The 17,756-nt window shown below is 43.1% G+C and overlaps 1 pseudogene; it reads left to right on the top strand.

Annotated features, from left to right (window-relative positions):
- The first annotated feature begins 5,754 nt into the window (after positions 1–5,754).
- LOC128567503 (immunoglobulin lambda variable 5-39-like) lies at positions 5,755–6,265 on the top strand (annotated as a pseudogene).
- The last annotated feature ends 11,491 nt before the right edge of the window (positions 6,266–17,756 follow it).

Raw genomic sequence — 17,756 nt, 5'->3', positions numbered from 1 at the left:
GCTGCTGCTGTCACCCTGGGCCCAGGTGCAGCCATGGGCACCACAGATTGGAGCCTCCTCCCTTTCAGTCCTCAGAGTCACTCACAGCAGCCAGGAAAAGGGCCTCCAAGGAAACAGCATGCCCTGCTCCCCTGTATCTGGGGACACGGGGTCTGTTGTACTGAGTTCCAGGGCCTGGCAGGCCCAGCTGTGTCATCTCAGAACCCTCCTCTGAAGGGGGAACCCTGAGTCTCCATCCTCCTGTCCATGTCCAGGACTTCCCAGGGCTGTCTTTTTCTCATTGGTCCTGAGGGTGGAGCCAGGTTCTTTTCATTTTTCTTTCTCAGCCTATACTTTTTAATAAATCTCTTGTCATGAAGACATACAATAGATGGCCCATATTGATCGTATAAAAGTAGGTACATTTTGAAATTTTTATGCATCCCTGAAAACCTCAGCACAGTGGAGAGATCAGTATGGGTGCCGATCCCCCAGCCTCCTCCTGACCCTTTGTAATACCCCCACCCCCTCCTGGGCAGCCCTGGTTCACCTCCTGTCAGTGCTGTTTGGTGTCTTTTCTCTGGATTTACAGATTTCCCATTCCATTTGCATCCGGCTTCTTTCACTCTGGTCACTTCAGTGGAGTCTCTGCGTTATTGGTGAACTGAATTCCATCCCATAGAGAGTTCATTATACCTTGAGGGACTCTAGGACCAATGTCTTTCATGGTCGTTCCTCACTAAAAACAACAATAACAAAAACAAAACATATTTATTTATGTGTATTTTTTCTGATTAAAAAAATACTTTTTCCCCCTTGGCTCCTAACATGTGGCATCCTCTAGGCACTGGGTCTTCTGTCTGGAGGGATGCTCAGCCCTGCTGTCCCCTTATGCTATTATTTACTCATCTCTAACCAGTCAGTACTGAAATTGTGCCATATTCTTCTGATTTTTTTTTTTTTTTTGCAGTTTTTGGCTGCGACTGGGTTTGAACCCACCACTTCCAGCATATGGGGCCAGTGCCCGACTCCTTTGAGCCACAGGTGCTTCTATTCTTCTGATTTTTAATCAGAACAAACTCCCAACTTAAACTTTGTAAAAGCACCACCTTGTCCTAGATTCTTAATTCTGGCCCTTTGGATTCTCTCAGTAACAGTGACCAAGATGCTGATTTTTTCTTTTTTATGTCACCCTCTGTAGAGTGCTGTAATGTCACAGCTCACAGCAACCTCCAGCTCTTTGGCTTTGGCGATTATCTTGTCTCAGACTCCTCAGTAGCTGGGACTACAGGTGGCCACCACAACGCCACAACGCCACAACGCCTGGCTATTTTTTTCTTATTGCAGTTTGGCCGGGGTCGGGTTTGAACCCGCCACCCTTGATACTCACTGAGCCACAGGCGCCACCTAAGATGCTGATTTTTATGTTCTTCCCAGTGGGGACCTCTTGTTATAGAGTGAACAATTGACCACCAGACAGATAAAATTCAAATGCCAATCAGGAGTCTTTATTGATTGGCCAGCCGGCTGTCTCCCTAAGTCTGGAGAGCAGCCCCGACCAGTTGGGGAGTCTGGGTTTTTATAAGGCATAGGTAGGGTAGGGGCTGGTTGAGCTGATGCAAGCAAGCTGTTGGATTTTAGAACCAGCCTTCACAGAAGCAGACCTTGCAGGTGCGGTAAGCAGATGAGCAAACAATTTTCAAAAGAAGTCAAATTCAGTAAACTCTTATCCCATTTCTTCATTCCTCCCTCCTCCCCCCGCACTAGGTCTAAGGGAGTGTTTTCACCATTTCAAGGCCGAGGTGGCCTCACAGAATTCTTATCTCGGTTCCTCCTCCATTCCTGTTCCTTGTTGGGGGGTTCAAGCGGTTGTCAGTGATGGAGGGGGTACCCGTTTCACTCTGTGTGTATAGACGTCAGTTCATATGTGCACCTAAATCACTGCGTTTCTTTGATACAATTGGGACTTCGCTGTTGATTGAGGATTCTTAAAATAACTTGTCTTGTGTCTATTGAACATATGCAATGTGATATTACAGCATAAGTACACATAGAGAGTAAAAAATACTGATGTTAACAGGGGTGGTGCCTGTGGCTCAAAGGAGTAAGGAGCCAGCCCCATATGCCAGAGGTGCTGGGTTCAAACCGAGCCCTGGCCAGAAACTGCAAAAAAAAATACTGATACTAACCAATATGCCCTTTATCTCATATAGTTATCTTCTTGCGTGTGTGTGTGTGTGTGTGTGTGTGTGTGTGTGTGTGTGTGTGTGTGTGTGTGTTGTGGCAAGGCGGAGCCTCCTGGCTCTTGGGAACTAGGCAGAGCAAAAACCTGAAGAAAGATCCTGGGAGGCCAGGCACTGTCAAAGTGGAGCCCTGACTCCATTTTCCAATGGGTACTTACTGAGATTCAAACAAAGAATTGTAAGGGAAAATGTTACCATAAATGTCACACTGTGTAACAGGAGGGCAGGACATGCAGAAAGGGCAGATGTGACTGTTTTCCTGTGTGGATGTATCTAGCATGGGACACGTGAGCTTTGACACCAACTCCATATTGGTCTGACGGGTATCTGCCTTAGCTATTTCTCCTAGTTAAGTGATTAATTAGTTGTGGAAATGGTTGCAGCTGTTGCTGCTGACATACTCACCCTATTCTGCTATGCACGCGACTACAACTTTGTTGCAGTTCACATGCCCTGCGCTGTCTGACCTGGACATCCTGTTCCTCTGCACATCTTGAGATGTCTTCCTTACACATTTCCCACACCTGTAATTGATGGCTCATGACGCTTTACTTTATCTCTGTCACAGTCACATAGCGAGCAAATAAGTACAAGGTTAAGCGTAAAGAGAATAGCAGTGATTAAAGATTTCTCCACAATCATTGATTAACATAAAAAGAAACAGCAAATATCATTTCACAAAGGGATTCATACAAGGAACAAATGAATTTTTTCTTCCACAGTGTGTGTGGCAGGGAGGCAAGAACAGCTAAAATCTGCTCCTTTATGCCCAATTCCTTGAGCGCACAATTGTATTACCCGTGGTTGCCATGGTGAACATTAGGACCCCCATCTACACATGTGCTCTTTGTATATTCTGACCTTTCCTGGGACCCACATGCAGTTTTGTTCCCTTATCTCAGTCTGTTCTGGAACCCATAGCTTTTTAGGTCATTCAGTGTGTGACCTCGTGAAATCCTGCCAGCAGCTTTATTATTACCTCCCAGGCAGTGGCCTCCGAAAGAAGGATGCATGTGGCCTGAGGGAAGGGTTCCCCTATTTAACAAATAAAAATACTGAAGATCACTTGCATGTGAATTTATATGAACAACATTAAAAAATAAATAAAGTGTGGTATAAGTGTGTCCCAAATAATGTTGCTATGTCCAGGGTACTTTTGAGGACTTAGAAAGGAAGGCTTATAAAACAAATCCCTAACCTATGCCCTAAGGTTTGCTCTTAATTCAGTGCAAATATTCACACCATAAAATGCTAGAAAACAGTTGGTGGAGCTCTTTTGTGGTAACTGTTTTTTCTATTTTACATGACTAGACATTGAAGCTCAGAGAGGGGAGGGCACTCACTTAGGACCCGTAAGTCAAAAGCCAAAATCATCCCCGGACTCAGCTGCACCTGAGGCCACAGACAAGCTTCTCAGCCACAGGGTGGGCTGTACCACCCTCTACCTCATCCTAAAAACATCTAGAGACAGGTTTTGGGAACAGTGTCTTGGTGAAGAGTCTGACTCACCTGGACACTGTCCTGAGCACACTTGTGGGGCAGAAGGGAGTAAAGACAGCTGTCTTTAAATTCTCACTGTCCCTCCAGATACACTTCAGTCCAAAGTCCATCTCTGAGGACACACAGGGGCCCACACAGGCGTCCTCTCTCCTTTTCCATCCACCCTGCTGCCCTCTCAAGGGCCCAAACCCATAATGAAGTCCCATTTTCACCATGGAAGGGCAGCTTTAGGTCCCTGAAAACACAGCCCATAGCCTACAGGAGAAACACCTGCTCTGGGAAATGAGGACACCCTCCCCTCTGCAGTTGCCTGGGTCATGCTATGATGGAGCCTCCCTGTCAGGGGTGAGGATGGAGCTCAGTCAGACAGAGCAGCAGGAGGAGAGAGTCAGGGAGAGGGCATCACATTCTTGGGTCTCCCATACTTGGAAGCCTTGGGGCGGTGGGGTCACCAGGTTCCTTTGCATTTTTGCTCCCCTGCATTGTGGACAGATTCTGAGTCTCCTACAACCATCTCAAAATAATGACAGCAAGTACAGTCACCCTGAGGGTGGTTCCAAGGGGAAAGGACAAGGGATTTAGACTTAGCTGAGCCGGGCAGGAGGCTGCAGCCTTAGGAGGCTTCCAGGTGTAGAGAACCAGAGATTCCCAGGTGAGCATGGAGGCAGAGAAGTTAGGCAGCTGAAAGGCGAGGGATCCTAAAGATTCCCAGCAAGCCATCAGTAGCTAGGGAGAGACAAGGCAGGGGCCCCTCCAGTATGCAGAAGGAACTTGTTCCTACACTGTGGATTCTGGACAGCTTGCCTCTGAAACTTTGAAGCAATTTATTTTGCCTTAAGCCACCTAGTTGGTGGTACATTGTTATGACAGCCGTGGGAAGTTATTACACCAAATAATCAAGGTAAGTATGTTTTGAATTTGCACACTCTTTACTCATGCAGATTTCTAATTTTTCCACAATTATGATCATATTTCTATTCATCTTTCTGTGTTTATACACCACCATTGTCATTTAAGTTTAGTATAAATTGTTCGCTCTGTGTTAAAGACTATAATTGATATGATGGCTTCATGTTTTCATTTTTGGTACGGATACAAAATTATAGCTTTTGGCTAATTCTAATTGCTTATTAGTATCAATAAATATGAGACAGCCATATTAAAATCCTTCTGGTCATCTCTGTGGATCTGTGAGCTCAGGAGAAGGTTCCTTCCATGTTCAGTGGGAGGCCCGGAGTGCACCATGCCTGTAACATCCTGCACCGAGTGGGGCACAGGAGGGTAGTTTGAGGGGCTCACTGGCAGGAGGCGCAACAGGCTGAGGCCTGAGGAACAATCCTTCACCAAGCCCACCAGCTCCCTCCTGCCTGTGTCAGACCAGAGACTCTCAGACGTTCCCGTGCACAAGGGTTACCCGGGATCCTGTCACACGTGGACTCTGACTCAGGAGATCTGGTGGGAGCATTAAAGACTGAATTTCTAATAAGTATCTTTCCCCACAAAATTCACATCACTAAATCTAAATAATAAGAATGATTGAAAATACTGGGAAAAGGCATTAGAGAAATTAAAAAAAAAATTAACAGAGAGAACTAAAGGGTTTTGATTAGGAATTCCCCAAGTCTTAGCCACAAAATGACCAGTGACCACAAAGGACGGCTGAGGTCCTTGGAGAGGGTTTACATTCTTCAGAAATGAAAGCAAACATATTCCAAACCTTCTCTATACCTGGTGTTAATCCCTGGCTCCTCCAGTGTCCCCACCAGCTTCTCCCTTTTCTGGCCTGGCTCAGTCACCTGAGCAGCAACCTTGTATGGCTGCTGCTTCCTCCAGGGCTCCCACAAGGGGCAAAGCAAACCTCCCCCTCCTCAGTCTGCTGGGAGAGCTGAGCCCCAGCCCAGGGTCAGGGAGGGGCTGGGGAGTCCCTGGGTGGAAACACATTTGTATGAGCAGCCCTTCCTGTGCAGAGGGTGGGAAGAAAAGAAGACTGGGGGCAGCCCAGCCCCACTGTGGGACCAGGGCTGTGTCCACCATGGCCTGGGCTCCTGTTCTCCTCCTGATCCTATCTCAGTGCTCAGGTAGGGACAGGCCTCAGAGGCCAGGAACAGCCCCTACCCTGACTCTGGATCTTCTGGCAAAGATGCCTGAGAAACTTTACCATGGATTCTGACCCAGTAAGAGTTTGTGTCTGTCTTTGCAGGTTGCCTCTCCCAGCCTGTGCTCACTCAGCCGCGCACCCTCTCTGAGTCCCGGGAACATCAGCCAGACTCACCTGTACCCTGAGTAGTGGCTTCAGTGTTGGTAGCTATTCAATATCCTGGTACCATCAAAAGCCAGAACGCCCTCTCTATTATCTCCTGAGATACTACTCAGATTCAGATAAGAACCAGGGCTTTGGAGTCCCCAGCTGCTTCTCTGGATCTAAGGATGTGTCGACCAATGCAGGGATCCTGCACATCTCTGGGCTGCAGGCTGAGGACGAGGCTGATTACTACTGTGCCATATGGTACAACAGTGCTTCTCACAGTGACAAACACAATTAGGGAAGTGGGTCAAAAATGGTTATGCTTATTTTCTTTATGTTAAATGTATCCACACTACTATGATTTAAACAAATCAGATTTTTTTGGTTACTTACCAAATAATTATGAGATCTAACAAAAACAAATGCCAATCCAATTGCTCAGCCAACAGAATTACAGACACTATTGAAGAGAAATTTCTTCTGCTAAATTGCACCTGTACCCAAAATTCTGTCATCTTCAGAAAGCAGTTTATAATTAAAATTTGTTTCCATTTGAACACTTTTACACTGCTGGTGGGACTGCAAACTAGTACAACCTTTCTGGAAGGAAGTATGCAGAAACCTCAAAGCACTCCAGCTAGACCTCCCATTTGATCCTGCAATCCCATTACTGGGCATCTACCCAGAAGGAAAGAAATCCTTTTATCATAAGGACACTTGTACTAGACTGTTTATTGCAGCTCAATTTACAATCGCCAAAATGTGGAAACAGCCTAAATGCCCACCAACCCAGGAATGGATTAACAAGCTGTGGTATATGTATACCATGGAATACTATTCAGCCATTAAAAAAAATGGAGACTTTACATCCTTCGTATTAACCTGGATGGACGTGGAAGACATTATTCTTAGTAAAGCATCACAAGAATGGAGAAGCATGAATCCTATGTACTCAATTTTGATATGAGGACAATTAATGAAAATTATGGTTATGGGGGGGAAAAACAGAAAGAGGGAAGGAGGGAGGGGGGTGGGGCCTTGGTGTGTGTTACACTTTATGGGGGCAAGACATGATTGCAAGAGGGACTTTACCTAACAATTGCAATCAGTGTAACCTGGCTTATTGTACCCTCAATGAATCCCCCAACAATAAAAAAAAAAGAAAGTTCCAAAAAAAGAAAATTTGTTTCCATTTGATCAGCCTGATTGTCGTCCTCCCAGGTTCCCTTCCCAGCTCTGAGAATCCACTTTGGCCTCAGTGAGACTCCCTTTCCTCCTTCCAGCACCCACAGCAGTGCACTCCATGGCTGGCCTTGCCCACTACACTCTGGGAAATGTGAGATGAAGGACAAGACTTCAATTATATGGGGATGGAGGACAAAAAGAAACTATAACTGTGAGGCATTTTTGAAAAAATTTTGTTATCCATAAGTTGAAAAAGTCGAATAGAGGCAATATTAGATTGTTCCTTTGTGCTGAAAGCCACTCCAAGTTGAAGTTTCACACATCCACTAAGCTTACGTAGCACAGAAATTTGTACCCCTCTTCATCCCAAATTACACACTCTCACCTGTTGTCAAAAGCTGAAGTATATACATTTTAAAACTTTAGATTAGAATATATCATGCAATAGAGTAAAATACAGTTTCTTTCCATAGTAACATGGATTATGCATGAAATTAATCCCTGTGAAAATGTTCTGTAGCTCAATACACACGCTGCTGACCTTGCTGCTAATTAAGAGATGAATTACTTTGAGATAGCAAGTTGCTGTTCACATCAAATCCATTCTTCACCTTGTTACTGAACTGTCAAAGGCATGATAATTCTTTTGCATGCAAATTATGGTTTTATAAAATATATGTTAGTATTTATCACTTGCTCAACTAGTGGTGGATACTACATATGAATACATTTGTATTCTAAGTTGTTATTTCAATTTAAAATCTTGGATGAAATTAAAGTCTTATGCTTGTATTTCATATTATTTTTCAATCAGATCAGCATGGTTTTTGGCATCTGCTGAACAAGACATGTTTCTAGTAAACACTTACGTGTTCGACCATCTGCAGAGTAGATGCTCATATTACGTGACTGTAACTCTTTGAAGCTACCAGTTCTTCAAGGCAAGAAAGTTTGGTGAGTTGTCTTTTCTTGAGATGCTTTTGATAAACACATTATAGTCTTGTTAAAGTAGACACCATATTCATCTTCAGGCTGAAAGGATTATCTCCTCTCCCCAAACACTCACCCTTTATAATGTACCTTATGTGCTTTTATGATATGTCTATTTCTTGAGTCACAGAAATTGTTAAGCCTCAGAGTTGGCCTTAATTCTCTCTGTGAATCATATGATGAACAGAGCTGTCCACGGGGGCTGGAGGTAGGAATCCTCCACGGCTCACGGAACTGCCGTCTTTTTCCGCACAGCTGTCCTTTTCATCAGACCTGCACTGTTCCTCCTCGTGTGACATCTGACCTAAGTCCCATCTCTGCTCTGAGAAAGCTGCCTGGAACCAACCCTGGAATTTCTACCCCTTTCTCTCTCTCTCTCTCTTTTTTTTTCTTGTTTATCACATATGTCCTTCTCTATCTAGAGAGATCTAGCTCTAGATACCTAAACCCACAGTCTGCAGAGGACAAAGTGCCTGGCCCTCAGGTGGCACCCAAACCCCATCCTCAGTTCTGAACCATCCAGCCCTCAATGCTGCCCTTGGCTGCCCACACTTCCTCCTCCCGGCTGCCCACACTTTCTCCTCCCCTTATCCTTAAACATCCCTGTATGTTTAAGGCCACTCGGTTTACTGCAGTTTGTCACATTGACAATAAAAATAACAAGAAAAGAATGAGAACAAGGGCCCCACACAGTCACTCATGCCTGTAATCCTAGCACTCTGGGAGGCCAGGGTAGGTAGTTTGCTTGAGCTCAGGAGTTTGATACCAGCCTGAGCAAGAGTGAGATCCCTGCTCTAAAAATAATTTCCAGGTGTTGTGGTGGGCACCTGTAGTTCCAGATACTCAGTGGGCTGAGGCAAGAGGATTACTTGAGCCCAAGAGTTTGAGGTTGCTGTGAGCTATGACACAACAGCACTCTGCTGAGAACTACAAATGAGACTTTGTCTCAAAAACAAAAAAGAAAGAAAGAAAATGAATGCAAGTGAAAGGAAGAGGGGTGCTTCTCTAAAATGATATACAAAAGTGTTGGTATAGTTTTGAAATTGGAAAGGAAGTAGAGATTGGGAGAACTCTGAGAAACCAGGTAGAAAAGCCTAGATCAGCAGTTCTCAACCTATGGGTCATGACCCCTTTGTAACAATGAAAATACATCCTGCACATCAGATATTTACATTACAATTCATAACTGCTAACTAAATAGTAGCTAAGTAACAGTAGCTAAATCATAGTTGTGAAGTAGCAATGAAAATAATTTTATTGTGGGGGGGGTCACCACAGCATGAGGAACCGTATTAAAGGGCTGAGGCATTAGGAGGCATTAGGAAGGTTGAGAACCACTGGCCTAGATGGATTAAACGTGATGTCATGAGAAATGTGGATGCTGAAGACTCTGCTGGGGTCAGTAGGAAGTGAGGAGTGTGGCAGGGGACAGCTGCATTGTCACAGGGGCACCCAGTGCTGCACAGACAGACTGATGGTGGAAACATGGCTGCTAATAGTGCTCCTGGTCTACTGGGGGAAGCTCATGAGGAATTAAGGGACACATTTTGGTGAGCTGGCAGAGAGAGCATCATTCTGGAAGGAAGCCAAGCTTTCCTGTGTGGTGCTGTTGTGTGGAAAGGAGAACTGGTAAGCCATGAACCTGGATAAGTCATATAGTGCTAATATTTTGAATCAAAGTAGTGAATGTGCAACATGGTTTATTCCGGTACATATAGCAAAATTTATGAAGACAGAGATATAAATTGAGGAAGAAAGTCTTAAACAGAATGAAATGAAGGCATAATAATTTGGAAATTAAAGGCATCCATATTATGCTAATTACTTGCTTGTTGCCTCTTTCCAAGGACACCGAAGTGTAACCATCACTCACTGCCTTTCATTCATTTCCTCCCTTGTCCGGAGAGTGGTCCAGGCCTCTCACAGGGAAGGTGGTCATGTCAGCAGTTCCTGTCCTTCGTAGGTATCCAGGTGTCCACTCCTCGCTCTGCTGTCTCCAGATGCAAACTGGTGATCCTTGCTTGCTGAATCATTCACAGAGGAAGGGGTGGGGATGGACACAACACTCCTTAGCCCTGTGATTTTACCTGAGACCTCTGAGAGCCTCATTTTATAGAAAATTCTGTGAGGATTACAGGTGCCCTCCCCACTGGTAATGAATTTCAAATGATGCATCAGAGGTGATCAGAGGTGATCAGAGGTGATCAGAGGTCTTTGCAATGAGCTGTAGTGTTCCTGGTGCTCACTAAGCGTTGATTCTCCCAGCTAAATCACTGTGCTGCTTGTGCCCAGGAGTTCCACAAAGACCACACTGCCAAACAAGCCAAATTCACAGCCGGCAACTGCCTAAGTGTCCCAACATAGGGTTTCTGAGAGCAGCCCCGAGTGCTTAAGGGGTCGGGTTTTTAAGGCTTGGTCTGCATCCTGGTTGGCACCAGGCTGTCCAGGTGCATCTGGGTAGACAGTAAGCAAGCATTGTACAGAATTTTGCAGTTAGTTAGCCATACGTCATGCATGTTTGTTTTAATATTTTCCTCTATACATCTTAGTTTCAGTATTTTTCCTCTTACATCTTAGTCTCAGTATTTTCGTCACTTGGTATTGTTTAAAAGTCAGTCTGGGAACAGTTGGTACTTCCGAGTTTGTCTCCCAGGGATTTAGCCAAGCAAGAACCTGGGAATGAACTAGAAGCAAGAAATCAGTTAGTACTTTCTCATTTATCTTGGTAGTGATCTAGACTTATTTCATTTCATTTGAAAGCTTGCAGTCCAGAAATTTGCTAGGAGTCAACTGGTATTTTTCCATTATAGCCTAGGCCTGACACCTTTCTGTCTTAGCCTAGGCCCACTAGGCCTATCACTACTGTGGCCGCCACTCCAGCCTCCCCTGTGCTCTTCAACAGAGCATTACTTTTGCACCATTCCATCCACCACGGTGGGGTCCAGGAAGCGGTAGGGTAAGTTTCCACCACCTGGATCCTGTCTTGTTATGCTCTGCGAGTCACCCGTGTAGGTGTTTATGCTGCCTCCTGTCTGGCTGTCCTTCCAAATCCCTCACTGCTGGTCCACTAAATTTCATTAGTCCCAGGAGGCAGCTGTCAGCACAACATACTTTGAAGGGGTCATGGGTAGTCCATTTGGTAAAAAAAAATTACTCGGGGGGCGGAGCAAGATGGCAGCCGAGTAACAGCTTCCTTGCATCTGGGCACCGTGAGTCTGGGGAGATAGGACTCCAGGCATCTCTGGCTGGTGGGATCTGCCTATCATCACTCCTGTGAAGATACAGGGAGTCAGCGAGAGACTTCTGGACCCCAAGAGGAGGACTAAAACAGTGGAAAACCCGCAAGTGGTCGCGTGTGTTCAAACCGTCTAAACCCGCCCACGACTGTGAGTTCAGTACCAGCGAGACTGCAAACCAGAAAGGCCTTACCTGTGAACTGTTTTAATGTCCTTGGACTTGGCACTGAGTTGAACTGCCTTGGGAAAGGCCTGAGCGGGAGGGCGGAGAACTTTGGCCGTTGTCTAGGGCCCCAGTCTGAGCTGCTGAGCCAGACGGAGCTAAAAGTGTTTGGCAGTGGGTAACACAGAACCATTGTCAGTGATCTGCCCCGGCAAGCTCCGCCCTCAGGGTCGCAGAGCTAGAAATGGGTGGGAGCTGGTAACCCAGCAACCAAGTAGCCTAAGGGTGGGGTCTGAGCCGCCTTGCAGCCCTAACCCTCAGGGGCAGAGTGAGACTGGTTTTGGCACACTGGGTAAGTGGATAGCCACTTCAGCAGTGATTCCAGCGAGAAAGCTGGGAAAGCTTCTGCTCAGCAAGTTTACAAGTTCAAAGTGCCTTTTAAGTGCGCTGGAGAGAGATTTAGGGTGTCTACCTGCTGGGGTTTAAGAAATCAGCAGCCTCCAGTCGTATCAGAACTGTGACTAACATCTCATACCCCAGAACACCACGTGTTGCCCAGACAATATTCAATAACATATACAAACTGATTTGTTTTTGGTTGTGTATTTTTTTCCTTTTTTTTTTTTTGTTTGGTTGTTTTTTTTTGTTTGTTTATTTTGACGTTGTTGATGTTCTTTTGTTTTTTAATTTCAATCTTTTCCATACAGATCCTTTTTCTTTCTCAATTTTACTAGTTTAATTATAATTTCCCATTGCTGCCTTTTTTAATAACTACAACTTCATTTTTGCTAGTGTTTCTACCGCTATCACTTGCTTTTTCACCCAATTTTATCCCCGTAAAGTTTTCTGTTTGCTTGTTTTGGTTTGATTTATAGCATTTTTGTCTTTCCTCTCTACTTGGTGGAGGTGGGGTACTGTGTCTGATCAGGTTAGCAAAGAGCTGCTGACCTCAAGGGAACCACCCCACTGGCCACCCCCAGAAGGTGGGGGTTTTTTAAGGTTGTGTCTAAGTACCCTACTGTACACCTATATTGCCCTGTCTCCCTCTTTCTGTGCCTCTCTTCTTTTTGTCAATATTCCTTATCCCCACCCCCTCTCCTTTCTCTATCTTTCTTTTTTTTTCTTATCACTCGGTTCTCCTTTCATTCATCCCCATTTTTGCTCTTCAACCTTCTCACCCTTCTGGTCCTGTAACCCTTAGTCCACAGGCACAAGAACTTAAAGAGCAAGAGGAAGTGAAAGGAAAATTAGGGCAAGGAAACAGATAAAAGAAATCACCCATGAGGAAGAATCAGCAGAAAACTCCAGGCAACATGAAGAACCAGTCCAGAACAACCCCGCCAAGGGACCATGAGGTAGCTACTGCAGAGGATTCCACATATACAGAAACGTTAGGAATGACAGAAAGGGAATTTAGAATACACATGTTGAAAACAATGAAAGAAATGATGGAAACAATGAAGGAAACTGCTAATAATGTGGAAAATAACCAAAAGGAAATCCAAAAACAGAATCAAATCAGAGATGAACGATATGAAGAATATAAAAAGGATATAGCAGAGCTGAAGGAAATGAAACAGTCAATCAGGGAACTTAAAGATGCAATGGAAAGTATCAGCAACAGGTTAGACCATGCAGAACAAAGAATTTCAGAGGTAGAAGACAAAGTTTTTGAGATAACTCAGATAGTAAAAGAGGCAGAAAAGAAGAGAGAGAAAGCAGAACGTTCACTGTCAGAATTATGGGACTTTATGAAGCGTTCCAACATACGAGTTATAGGAATTCCAGAAGGGGAAGAAGAATCCCCCAGAGGAATGGAAGCCATACTAGAGAATATTATAAAAGAAAATTTCCCAAACATCACCAAAGATTCTGACACACTGCTTTCAGAGGGCTATCGGACCCCAGGTCGCCTCAACTCTAACTGAGCTTCTCCAAGACACATTGTGATGAACCTGTCCAAAGTCAAGACAAAAGAAAAGATTCTGCAACCTGCCAGGAGTAAGCGCCAGTTGACCTACAGGGGCAAATCCATCAGAGTGACCGCAGACTTCTCTAATGAAACTTTCCAAGCAAGAAGACAATGGTCATCTACCTTTAATCTACTTAAACAGAACAATTTTCAGCCCAGAATTCTGTACCCTGCTAAGCTAAGCTTCAAAATTGATGGAGAAATCAAATCATTTATGGATATACAAACATTGAGGAAATTTGCCACAACAAGACCAGCTCTACAGGAAATACTTCAACCTGTTCTGCACACTGACCACCACAATGGATCAGCAGCAAAGTAAGAACTCAGAAATGAAAGGACAGAACCTAACCTCCACACTGATGCAAAAGATAAAACTAAGCAATGGACTCTCACCAAATAAGAGGAATAGAATACTACTCAATTATCTCCATAAATGTTAATGGCTTGAATTCCCCACTGAAGAGACATAGATTGGCTGACTGGATAAAAAAACACAAGCCATCCATTTGCTGTCTGCAAGAAACACACCTGGCTTCAAAAGACAAATTAAAGCTCCGAGTCAAGGGTTGGAAGACAATTTTTCAGGCAAATGGAATTCAGAAGAAAAGAGGAGTTGCAATCTTATTTTCAGATACATGTGGATTTAAAGCAACTAAAGTCAAAAAAGACAAAGATGGTCACTTTATATTGGTCAAGGGAAAAATACAACAAGAAGACATTTCAATTCTAAATATTTATGCACCCAATTTAAATGCTCCCAGATTCTTGAAGCAGACCTTACTCAGTCTGAGCAATATGATATCTGATAATACCATCATAACAGGGGACTTTAACACACCTCTTACAGAGCTGGACAGATCCTCTAAACAGAAATTAAACAAAAACATAAGAGATTTAAATGAGACCCTAGAACAACTATGCTTGATAGACACATATAGAACACTCCACCCCAAAGATAAAGAATATACATTCTTCTCATCACCCCATGGAACATTCTCCAAAATTGATCATATCCTGGGACACAAAACAAATATCAACAGAATCAAAAGAATTGAAATTTTACCTTGTATCTTCTCAGACCATACGGCACTAAAGGTGGAACTCAACTCTAACAAAAATGCTCGACCCCACCCAAAGGCATGGAAATTAAACAATCTTCTGTTGAATAACAGATGGGTGCAGGAAGAAATAAAACAGGAAATCATTAACTTCCTTGAGCATAACAACAATGAAGACACAAGCTACCAAAACCTGTGGGATACTGCAAAAGCAGTTTTGAGAGGAAAATTCATCGCTTTAGATGCCTACATTCGAAAAACAGAAAGACAGCGCATCAACGATCTCACAAGAGATCTTATGGAAATGGAAAAAGAAGAACAATCTAAGCCTAAACTCAGTAGAAGAAAAGAAATATCCAAAATCAAATCAGAGATCAATGAAATTGAAAACAAAAGAATCATTCAGAAAATTAATGAAACAAGGAGTTGGTTTTTCGAAAAAATAAATAAAATAGATAAACCATTGGCCAGACTAACTAGAAATAGAAAAGTAAAATCTCTAGTAACCTCAATCAGAAACGATAAAGGGGAAATAACAACTGATCCCACAGAGATACAAGGGATCATCTCTGAATACTACCAGAAACTCTATGCCCAGAAATTTGACAATGTGAAGGAAACGGATCAATATTTGGAATCACACCCTCTCCCTAGACTTAGCCAGGAAGAAATAGACCTTCTGAACAGACCAATTTCAAGCACTGAGATCAAAGAAAGAATAAAAAAGCTTCCAACTAAAAAATGCCCTGGTCCAGATGGCTTCACTCCAGAATTCTATCAAACCTTCAAGGAAGAGCTTATTCCTGTACTGCAGAAATTATTCCAAAAAACTGAGGAAGAAGGAATCTTCCCCAACACATTCTATGAAGCAAACATCACCCTGATACCAAAACCAGGAAAAGACCCAAACAAAAAGGAGAATTTCAGACCAATCTCACTCATGAATATAGATGCAAAAATTCTCAACAAAATCCTAGCCAATAGATTACAGCTTATCATCAAAAAAGTCATTCATCATGATCAAGTAGGCTTCATCCCAGGGATGCAAGGCTGGTTTAACATACGCAAGTCCATAAACGTTATCCACCATATTAACAGAGGCAAAAATAAAGATCACATGATCCTCTCAATAGATGCAGAAAAAGCATTTGATAAAATCCAGCATCCTTTTCTAATTAGAACACTGAAGAGTATAGGCATAGGTGGCACATTTCTAAAACTGATTGAAGCTATCTATGACAAACCCACAGCCAATATTTTACTGAATGGAGTAAAACTGAAAGCTTTTCCTCTCAGAACTGGAACCAGACAAGGTTGTCCTCTGTCACCTTTACTATTCAACGTAGTGCTGGAAGTTCTAGCCAATACAATTAGGCAAGACAAGGAAATAAAGGGAATCCAAATGGGAGCAGAGGAGGTCAAACTCTCCCTCTTTGCTGATGACATGATCTTATACTTAGAGAACCCCAAAGACTCAACCACAAGACTCCTAGAAGTCATCAAAAAATACAGTAATGTTTCAGGATATAAAATCAATGTCCACAAGTCAGTAGCCTTTGTATACACCAATAACAGTCAAGATGAGAAGCTAATTAAGGACACAACTCCCTTCACCATAGTTTCAAAGAAAATGAAATACCTAGGAATATACCTAACGAAGGAGGTGAAGGACCTCTATAAAGAAAACCATGAACTCCTCAGAAAGGAAATAGCAGAGGATTTTAACAAATGGAAGAACGTACCATGCTCATGGATGGGAAGAATCAACATTGTTAAAATGTCTATACTTCCCAAAGCAATCTACCTATTCAATACCATTCCTATCAAAGTACCTACATCGTACTTTGAACATTTGGAAAAAATGATTCTGCGTTTTGTATGGAACCGGAAAAAAACCCGTATAGCTAAGGCAGTTCTTAGTAACAAAAATAAAGCCGGGGGCATCAGCATACCAGATTTTAGTCTGTACTACAAAGCCATAGTGGTCAAGACAGCATGGTACTGGCACAAAAACAGAGACATAGACACTTGGAATCGAATTGTAAACCAAGAAATGAAACTAACATCTTACAACCACCTAATCTTCGATAAAACAAACAAGAACTTACCTTGGGGGAAAGACTCCCTATTCAATAAATGGTGTTGGGAGAATTGGATGTCTACATGTAAAAGACTGAAACTGGACCCACACCTTTCCCCACTCACAAAAATTGATTCAAGATGGATAAAGGACTTAAATTTAAGGCATGAAACAATAAAAATCCTCAAAGAAAGCATAGGAAAAACACTGGAAGATATTGGCCTGGGGGAAGACTTCATGAAGAAGACTGCCATGGCAATTGCAACAACAACAAAAATAAACAAATGGGACTTCATTAAACTGAAAAGCTTCTGTACAGCTAAGGAGACAATAACCAAAGCAAAGAGACAACCCACACAATGGGAAAGGATATTTGCATATTTTCAATCAGACAAAAGCTTGATAACCAGAATCTATAGAGAACTCAAATTAATCCACATGAAAAAAGCCAACAATCCCTTATATCAGTGGGCAAGAGACATGAACAGAACTTTCTCTAAAGACGACAGACGAATGGCTAACAAACACATGAAAACATGTTCATCGTCTCTATATATTAGAGAAATGCAAATCAAAACATCCCTGAGATATCATCTAACCCCAGTGAGAATGGCCCACATCACAAAATCTCAAAACTGCAGATGCTGGCGTGGACGTGGAGAGAAGGGAACACTTTTACACTGCTGGTGGGATGCAAACTAGTACAACCTTTCTGGAAGGAAGTATGGAGAAACCTCAAAGCACTCAACCTAGACCTCCCATTCGATCCTGCAATCCCATTACTGGGCATCTACCCAGAAGGAAAGAAATCCTTTTATCATAAGGACACTTGTACTAGACTGTTTATTGCAGCTCAATTTACAATCGCCAAAATGTGGAAACAGCCTAAATGCCCACCAACCCAGGAATGGATTAACAAGCTGTGGTATATGTATACCATGGAATACTATTCAGCCATTAAAAAAAATGGAGACTTTTCATCCTTCGTATTAACCTGGATGGAAGTGGAAGACATTATTCTTAGTAAAGCATCACAAGAATGGAGAAGCATGAATCCTATGTACTCAATCTTGATATGAGGACAATTAATGACAATTAAGGT

Source organism: Nycticebus coucang, chromosome 16 (assembly GCF_027406575.1).
Source record: "Nycticebus coucang isolate mNycCou1 chromosome 16, mNycCou1.pri, whole genome shotgun sequence".
Lineage (NCBI taxonomy): Eukaryota > Metazoa > Chordata > Mammalia > Primates > Lorisidae > Nycticebus > Nycticebus coucang.
Note: the sequence above shows the minus strand (reverse complement) of the source record. Positions and strands in the feature narration are given on the sequence as shown.